A 10,297-nucleotide genomic window follows, 5' to 3' on the forward strand; every position below is an offset into this window, starting at 1 on the left:
CAGTATCTGGTGCAGTACATACAAAGACCTTCCAGAGCGAAACTAACATAGTATTGGAAATAGTAGTGATACACATTAAATTGATTACTGCCTCAATAGACAAAACTTGCAAACCATGACAACAAAGGATTTTTGTTTAACTCTATTTGTCACCAGCAAGACCCCAAGACCTGATTATTTTTGCTGCCCACTTGCATGAAGCACCAAACTTAGCTCACGTTTTCCTCAAGTTCTTCTTCCCAGCTTATCTTTTAACACAAGCAAAACACCCACAGGCAAAGCATCCCATGACAGAAATGGAAACTACCCGCAGCAAGCAGTCAGACTAAGAGCTATGCAGGCCCAGACCACCCAGGCCAGCTTGAGCGCAACCCTGACTCATATTGAGGCAGAAGGACCACGGAATGACCAGACAGTTACCTCTACCTCATTATAATGCAGAAGTCTCCATTCAAAGAGGAGTACAGACAAGCAGTGGCATTGGCGCCTTCTGCAACACGAGAAAGACTGCAAGACCTGCAGGTCTAGAAACTGATGCGCAATTCCATTTCACTAGTATCAAAAAATATTTCAACTCTTACACTCTCACAGGTAGAATGAATTGTGTACCCACCACACACGGAGGCACTGCTTTGACGGTCTTATAATTCAAGATAAGGTCTAAAAAAAAAACACCAGCTGTGAAAGCAACATAAATGGATTTTAACCTGTACACTTTGCCTGTTAAATTCCCATGCCTGGAGAAGCTAATGTCAACTCATGATGTGATACTCAATTTATACAATAAATTATGAACCTTGAAAAAAACCTGAAAACAAAAAACCAAGAGGAACAGAAATGTCATGAACCTATAATGTATGTACAGGTCCATTTCCTCAGGGTACATGCATGAGCGACCTTTTGTGTTCATCTCTACATACAGTGACAAAACTCCCCTTTCTGAATATTCATCCTATCCCTGAAAAAGAGAAACCCATTTACCCTTACTTAGTGGGTCATGATTTTGGAAGTTACTCTCTAGGACCTCCTTATCTGCTGCCAGTGAAGTTTCCTTTGTGTGATAAGTCCACTTGCTGTAATTCATATCTATAACTCACCAAGAAACAAACTCACATTAGCTGGATTACACATCCTCAGATGCCTTGGAAGTTTTAGGAAAGAGTAAGAGAGAAAACCAGGTTTAAATGTTTATTTGGCAAAGCTGAAATGGGTTAAGCCATTCTGACTTGTATTCCTTCATATCTGGCTAAATCTACATCTGATCTGGGAAAAGTGGTAGAGTGCAGGTTTCTGGGGATAATCTTATAGAATGAGGAATCAAGAGGCCAAAGAAACACAATAGTTTTTTTCTAACTCTTAATTGTTTTTTTATGATTAAAATGGAATCGGAGATTTTGTTGTGGTTGTTGTTATAGAACCCGTATTTCTTTTAATTATGTTCCAAATGTACTTATTTGACATAAAAGTTTGAAAGGGATATAGAATTATACTGAGGACAATCAAATAAAGTAAAGGATTACAATTTCATGGTATATTGAGTTCTGGCGAATTTGAGTTGTGTTGCATTAAGATTCTCGTCTGTATGTATTAGAATAATAGTTAACCATGCTGCCTTACTTGGATTCTTGCCCATTTTGTCAAAAAGTAGAATTCAAATAAGAAAGTAAGTGTTCATAAATTGTGTTCAAATGGGACCAAATATGCACCCAGAATATGATTAAAAAGGGCCTTTTGTGATGATACATAGACACAGAAAAAAATTAATACTGCATACCCATGTGTTTTATTGGGTGAAATTCTGTAAGGTGAGTTTCATAAAACAAATTTCCAGCCTGTTTGTTCAGCTGGTTTGCCCATCACGTTTAACATTTCTCACTGCACTAGCACTTATTCTAACTTTTACTTTTGTTTCAAATACTAAGACAATGCACTATATTTTCCATCTACTGAAGCATTCCTAAAGCTTCATAAGGAAAATATGGGTTAAGATTAATGTCTTTGATCAGTCATTCACTTTTCATTGTTAGTCCACCCTTTAAAATTGCATTGCATAGTAAATTATCTAGACACATTATGTAGCGAGGTCCTTATGAAACCAAGAGCCTAGAAACAACTGTTCAACTACACACACACACACACACACACTCACGCACGCACACAAAATACAAGAAAAAAAGGAATGGAGTATTTAGCTTCCATCCTTTAAGGCATAACTTAAATATACTTTATTTCAAGTCTTCAATAAAGACTTGATTCTCCTCAAAAGCAGTGACCTTTTTTTTCACTGAAGTTCGATATTCCTCGTCAAAATTTTAATGGGCAGGCCCTTGATGGCAGGTTCCTTGAGGAAGGGGGCCCTGTCTGATTTATCTTCTTATTCACTACAGTGCCTCACAGGAGGAGGAACTTAATAAATAGTAACTTATTAAATATTCTTCAGTAAGTAAATGAAGACAAACCAATTTTAATGAAATGTCTCTTTAGCAATACCTATGTATAAATCCCATGTAACTATGAACTAACTCCAAGTAATATCTTGCCACAAAAGACAGACATTTTATACATTGCTCCTAATACCCGGAACATAATTCCCTAGACAGCTGTACAGTTTGCTGGAGGGCTCCTCTTGGTCATCTAGAAGTTAGGCAGCACAATGGGGACTCAGAGGTCAGGGTCTACTTACAGACATGTTTTAGCCTGCAGAATTTTAGAAAACATCATGTAGCTTGTTGCCAACATTGGCAAAAATTAGGGAGTTCTACATATAAATTTGCATTTCCAGATTGTCTTGCAAAAGGGAACTGACCACCCTGGACTCACATCTCTGCATGGCAACATTTGGATGAAACTAAGACACTGCTGATCCCTTGATTGGAGCATATATTCTTCTAAGCACCAAGATGCCCACCTATTAGTCTTCACTTAGCTTCCTGAGTGCCCTAATCATCTGACTTCATATCACCTTCTTCTAAGGCTTTAAAAAATTATTTAAAAAATATGGTTAATTGGGAAATAACGCTAATTGTTAGCTGTAGCAGGCTGAATACTGAATCCCCCCAAATGTCCAAGTCCTAATCTCCAGAATCTATGAATATGTTACTTTATAAGGAAAAAAGATGTGCAGATATAATAAAATTAAGAAATTTGAGATGGAGAGATTATCTTGGATTACCACTTACCTCTTTAAAAATAGAAGAAAGCAAAGACATGTGACTTGAGAAAATCTCAACCTGCCATTGCTAGCTTCAAAGGTGGAAGGAGGGATCATGAAACAAGGAAGGCAGGCATCTGCTAGAAGCTAGAAAAAAAAGAAAGAGATTCTCCCCTGGCAAGAACACAGTCTTGCCAGCACCTTGATTTTAGCCCACTGAGACACATTTCATACCCCTGACCTCTGTGTTGTAAAATAATAAATTTGTGTTAAGTTGCTAAATTTGTGATAAATTGTTACACCTGCAAAAGAAAACTGATACAATATCTTACATGTAAAACATTGTTCAATTTAAGGTTCCTGAAGTGGTAGTTATAAGAACTTATAAAGATACTGATATGGTGTTTATAAATTAAATGATGAAGACTCAAGTAGGCAGGTATATAACATTTAACTGAATTTAATTTCTAATTCCAAGCCCTGGTTTTACCTTATATGAAAAATACACTCTAGTCACTTCTGGGTATTATCAGATTTTAATTTATTCTATAAATTTAGGTTAAATATATAGTTACGTTTATATATTCTTTTACACAACAAATATTTATTGAGGGCTAACGTATGCTCTTGTTTTAGGCCCTGGGGATAAAAAGCGTGATAAGATAGCCAAAGCCTCTGACTTCTTAGAGCTGGTATTATACTTGAGGATATAGAAAACAAATACACAAACAAGTTATTAGTCTAAGTGTTGTGCTAAATGTGAGGAAGAAAAATAAGCTTAAGAAGGGGAAAAAGAATAATGTAAATTTCTATTTTAAATAAATACGGTATAATTAAAAATACAAATTTGGTCTCTGTTTCCAGCACAGAGATACTAAGACCCTTAGAATTTCCTAATGATAGGAGTGTCTTTTATTTCATACGTAACTTTCAACCACACCTGAGTTCATGCTAATAAGGTGACTTGATGTTGGGGCTGGGGGAGGGTTGGGGCTAGGCAGCCTCAGAGTGGGGTTGGTCACCAGAAAGACCAAGTGATAGAGAGTTAGAAATTTTAGCCTATACACCAACCTTTGAAGGAGAGGGGAGTTGAAGATTGAGCTCTACAATTATTCTTGAACAAAGAGGTTCAGAGAGCTTCCAGGTTGGTGAATATATCCACATGCTAGGAGTGTAACATACCACAACTCCACAGCAACAGACATTCCTACGCTTGGGATCCTTCTGTATCTAGCCCTCTCATCCTCTTCATCTGGCTGTTCATTTGTATCCTATAAATGAAATGGTAAATATAAATGATGTGTCTTCCTGAGTTCTGTGAACTATTCCAGAAATTATCGGATCTGAGGAGGGGATTGTAGGAACCTCCAATTTATAGTTGATCAGTGGAAGGTACAAGTGGCCCAGGATTTTGACTGGCATCTGTAATAGGAAGCAATCATGTGGGACTGAGACCTTCCACCTGTGGGATCCATGTTGACTCTCTATAGTTAGTGGCAGAATTGAATTGAATTGATGGATATGAAATAGGTTTCAGAGAACTGGAAAACGGATTAGTGGTATAAGAAAAGACACCAAATATTTGGTGCCAGAGGAAAAAACCTCCCAAAAGGATTATCAGAGAATATCTCTTTAAGGAAGTGACATCCACAAAGAAAACTTTTAGGAAGAAGATTTTAGGGATATAAAAGACAAAATATAAAAATCTCAATGTTGAAGGAACATAGCATGAAAGATAAGCAAAGATTATATCTTATAGGTATTTGCAAGCCATGATAAGATTTTTATTTTTAAGTGTGATGTGAAAATTTTGAGAAAACTGTGAAGTGGCCTATTTTATATTTTTACAAGACTGATTGCTATGTGGAGGACAAACTCTAGGTGGGCAAGAGTGAAAGCAGGAGATAGAACTTAAGAAGCTGTTCTGATAATCCAAGAGGTGACGAAGAGTGGTTGGAAAGGGTTTATATTTTAGATACAGTGCTGACAGTAGTTTCTTAATGTAACTGATGTGGGTTATTAGTAAAGTAAGAATGATAACTTGAGTATAAACAATGAATATCTGACAAGTTGTGTTATTTATTGAGTTAAAGTAGACTGGAGGAGAAGCAACACTGGGCGATAGAGTCAGGGCCAGCTTCATAGGTATGAAACCAATGCGATCACATAGTTCTCCATTCCCAGAAGGGCCCCACATTGGGGTTTAATGCCCTGTGTTGGCCATCTTGTTATTTTTAATGATTTTATCTTTGATTTTGTGTTTTGTAAATGAAATCCAATGGGACACTGGAGCCTCAACTCCTGCTGATATTCTGTTTCCCTAGGATGAGCTCTTAACAGACACCCCAGACACTACAGCCTTGGCCTCCCCACCTCACCGGTGACTGCTATAGCCTTCCACCCCGGGGGGCAGGCTCACCGTGGTTTTCCCAGGCCACCCCACATCCAGATATCTACCATGACCATGCATGAAGGTTGCAATACCCTTAGAAAAGGCAGTGGTCTGTGGAAGGGAAGATGCCTGGCTTGACTACCCTGCCTCTACCTCAGGTACAACCTGTAGTTCCTGCTGCTGCCATCTCTCCTGGCCCTGTGATGGTCTGCATTTTTCCATGATTATTTTCCCATTTTGAAGGACCATGACATTAAATACCAAATGAAAATTACCATGATTAGTTGAGAGAGAGAGAGAGAGAGCGAGCATAAAAGGGGGGAAAGCTTTATGTTTTAATACCTTTAATACCTTTAAGATACCTCTAATACCTTTCCTACTTTTTGAACAAGATACCGTTTTCATTTTGCACTGGCCTCTGCAAATTATGTAGCCAATTCTGATTAGAGCTGAAAAATATTCCTTTCAGAAATGTCAAATTTGAGGTTCCAATTAGGCACCTACTTATAGATGTTGAGCATGCAGCTAGATACACAGTCTGGAGATCAAGAGAAAGTAAGTGATGGAGTCATGTCTGAGAGTCATCGGCATATAGATGGCATTTTAAACCTTTCAAACTTGCCCTACCCATCCACCTGCCCATTTGGAGTGTTAAATTCCAAAAGGCATCAGTGTGTGTAATGGAGAGCTCTATTGTTAATCTGTTTCAGGTCTGTTCTGCCACACCACAAAATGTTCTTCATGTCAACTATTCTTTTAAGTGAGACCTACTTCTATTCTAAAACTTAACAGAGCTGATAAATTTCTCATTGTAGTCTTTGCTATCAGAACCTGTGCACTCTGTATTCACGGATATGTCCAATGACATTAAGATAAAGCAAATCATTCCCTGGGTTCTCCTTGTCCCAACTATCAGAAAGGCCCCATTCAGGACACCTGGGTGGCTCAGTGGGTTAAAGCCTCTGCCTTCGGCTCAGGTCATGATCCCAGAGTCCTGGGATCAAGCCCAGTATCAGGCTCTCTGCTTAGCAGAGAGCCAACCATGTCCCCCCCACCCCCGCCCCTGCCCCGCTGGGCTGCCTGCCTCTCTGCCTATTTGTGATCTCTGTCTGTCAAATAAATAAATAAACAAACACTTTGCTCTTATCAGCCCCCTTAGATTTGACTGATGTTCCAAACCCATATGAGCCAATGGGAAGACTTAGAGCCAGCAGCAGGGAATCACTCTAATCTAAGATCACCCCTGATCTCAACCAACTCTGGTAGAAGAAACTACAACCAAAGATCCTAGTAGAAAATGTCAGATGGCACTGGTTTAGTCTATTGTGTTCTCCAATGTAAAAAGGGATTTCTTATTATTATTACCAATGGATGAATCTGGAAAGTTAAACACTATACCTACTATTCCCCAAACTCACACCGTCAAATCTACTTTCTTAATCCATCTTTGAGCTTCTCTGGCCTTTTGTATGGTCTAGATTAAAAACAAAACAAAACAAAACAAAAAACAATCAACCAGCCAACCAAACAATAAAAAAAAAAAACCCTCTTCTACCAGATTACATACCCTGTAAACTATTTCTTACAGCTGGTAAGTGCTTTTTGAACTCTAAAACTAAGAATTTGTCGTTTTTTCCTGATGTTTTCCTGATAAGTCCCCCTGGAAACTTCGAATGGAGATGGCCATTGAAGAGGAAAAAAACTTACTGGCTACCATCTCAAATTATTACTCAAACACTCTCCTTTAAAATGCTGCTTTAGAATCAATGTGTCCCCTAAAAATTCGTATGTTGAAACTTAATCCCAGTGTAATGGTATTTGGCCGTGGGACCTTTAGGAAATTTTAGCTCATGAGGGCTCTTATAAATGAGATTGGTACCCTTATAGAAGAGACCTCAGAGCACCACTTCACCCCTTCTATTAGAGGACATAGCAAGATGACCAGCAATGGACTCTCACCAGACACAGAATCTTCCAGCCATGATCTTGGATTTCTCAGCCTTTAGAACTGTGAGAAATAAATGTCTGCTATTTAAGCCACCCAGTGTATGGTATTTTGTTATAGCAGCCTGGATGGACTATGACAAGAGTTATTATGTCATTAGAGTACACTGTGCAGAAAACACACTTTATAAATTTCAAACAGTAATATGCCAGCATTCTGGGTCACTACATACAGGATTTTATTTCCCAGGGCAGCGGGGGAGGGGGCGAGGTCATGAAGAAAAAGATTTCTACCACTTGGACTTCAGGGCACCTCTTCAAAACCCTTATACCCATGAAGACAGATGTCCCAACACACCTCCAAAATCCCCTGAGGAATCGGACTAAACTTACTAAAAGAGATCTTGGGGAGAAGAGAATGATTAGTTCTGCTAAGCATTTTCACACCCTTAAGACCAAAAGGTCCCATTTGACTGAATAACAATGAGTGCTCAGGATAAAAACCCTTACTCCATGGAGCTTCCCTCTCAGACTGTGGTCAGCTCTCTCTCATACTGACTTCCTTTGATGAAGCTTCTCCTAGCACCCAGTTTCTTTGCTGACCTCAGACTGCTGACTCAATCCAAGATTCTTCTTCCCAATCAGTCTTGTTTATCATTAAGCACTTTTATCTTCCTAATCATGGAAAGTCCTTTAAGACCTAGCCCAGACCTACCACTCCCCTTTGGTTAATTTGGGAATATAAAGCTGTATATAAGTAAATTCTCTGCTCATATTATGATATGCCAACATTTCATGATTAATTGTACTGTGGCCCTATCTCTAGCACAAACTTCACAACTATCTTTACGATGCTGATCCTATATATCCTTTACGACTGAGCGCAAGTATCATTTCCCTCCCGAAGCTCACTGTGTTATATTGGATTAAAATTTGCAAAATTTCTAGAGTTTTTCCTTGAGGGCACTCTGTGCATCCCACCCTATTGCACTGAAGAGTGACCATGTACCCAGATTTAGCCAAATTATGAAGTTTTAGTGCAATCTCCAATATTGCCCTTCCTTCAATACCACTGCAAAATCAGGGAATTTCCAAAACCACTGTAAAGTTTGGTAATTCCCTAGAAGGACTCACAGAATTCACTGCATGCTATTGCAATAACACAGTGAATGACCACAGAGAAAGAATAAAGATGAAGAATATAGCCAAAGGATGCATCTCTAGAGCAGGGTCTGAGAAGGCTCCAAATGTAAGGGTTCTGTTGTGCTCAGACCCATTACCTTCTCAGTGTCGAAGTGTGACAATATGCAGAGAGACACTTAAGCTCTGAGTCCAGAGTTTTTACTAAGACTTCAATACACAGATATGATAGACTAAGTGATTACCCAAGACTCTGAACTTAGGTCTCTAAGTCAACTGATACCGCACAACCCAAAACTCTCACATGGGCAGTCTTTGGGACATGGCCATCCCCCACCCTAGCATTGTCAGGTACAGGCTAGCACTCACCTTAAAGAAAGACACTCTGATCAGGAGCTGAGGGAAAAAGCCAAACCTTTCTTTTGGCAAGGCTAAATTATTTACTATATGTTATATGACTAGCTTTGGCCAGTGAGAGCAACTAAGTGATGTGTGTCATTTGAAAAGCCATTATAGGGGTCTTCCATATCTCTCTTGCCTCTGTGTTCCAGATAGGGGGGTTTCATCAGTCTCAGTCTCCAGCCATGACAAGCAAAACCTCTTTCTTTACTTATTATGGACATATAGCACAAGGGAGAAACAAATCTTTGTTTATGTGAGCCTCTAAAGTTTGGGGTTCTTTGCTATCACAGCATAATCCAGCTGATCATAACTGATAACACCCCCCAAGAATTCCCAGATTAGATTAGGTCTTTCTTTGTGTGGTCTCAAAGAACTAGTGCATGCCTCATGATTGGTCAAGACCAAGACATATTGTCACAGATTGCTAAGTCAGCCAGAAAACATGTTCTATTAGACCTATAGAGTATTTCATAAAGTGTTATTAGTTGGTAACATTTTCGATTTAAGTGTAAAGAAAAGCCAAATTTCTTGGTTTTAATAAAATAAATTTAGAAATTTTGTCATGTTCCAAATGTCTGCAAAAGAACAACCAGCTAAGCTAAATCAGTTTATCCCCTTTAATAGAAAATGTGATCTCCAGAAGAACACAGCCTCTAGCAGGCCTAGTTTATCCCTCATGTAGCCTGACTAGTCCCTGTAGATACCTGAGGTTGCAATCTCTTAAATCTGTCCAACATACTGAAAAAAAAAAAAAAAATCTGTCCAACAATTACTGGTAAGGGAGAAGATTAGTAAGAAAAAAAAAAAAGACATAGGGAATTTAATTTCCATTAACAATATTACTCTGTTGAAAACAATTTATAACACACAGACTATAACATAACTTAACTTGTTTGAAATTTACAGGTAATATTAGTTGCTCTAATCACTTAGAGCTTTCATTGATCTAATAACAAAATCTCATTCAAAATATGGTTAAAATCGCATTTCTAATATATTTATATTTAGAAAATAACTTCTACTTTTCAGTAATTCTTTTGTAACTTATTTTATTTAAATTCAATTAGTTAACAGTGTATCAGTAGTTTCAGGAGAGTTCAGTTATTTATCAGTTGCATTTAACAGCCAGTGCTTATTACATCCTGTGCCCTCCTTAATGCCCAATACCCATTACCCCATCCCTCCACCAACTTCCTCTCCAGCAACCCTCAGTTTGTTCCCTCTAGTTAAAAGTCTCTTATGGTTTGTCCCCCTCTCTGATTTTATCT

The 10,297-nt window shown here is 38.5% G+C and overlaps 1 pseudogene; it reads left to right on the forward strand.

Moving 5' to 3' along the window:
• Positions 1 to 1,520, forward strand: part of LOC131830432 (ATP synthase membrane subunit K, mitochondrial-like) — a 1,686-nt pseudogene extending 166 nt beyond the window's left edge.
• Positions 1,521 to 10,297: the final 8,777 nt, after the last annotated feature.

The sequence above is a fragment of the Mustela lutreola genome, chromosome 4 (assembly GCF_030435805.1).
Source record: "Mustela lutreola isolate mMusLut2 chromosome 4, mMusLut2.pri, whole genome shotgun sequence".
NCBI lineage: Eukaryota > Metazoa > Chordata > Mammalia > Carnivora > Mustelidae > Mustela > Mustela lutreola.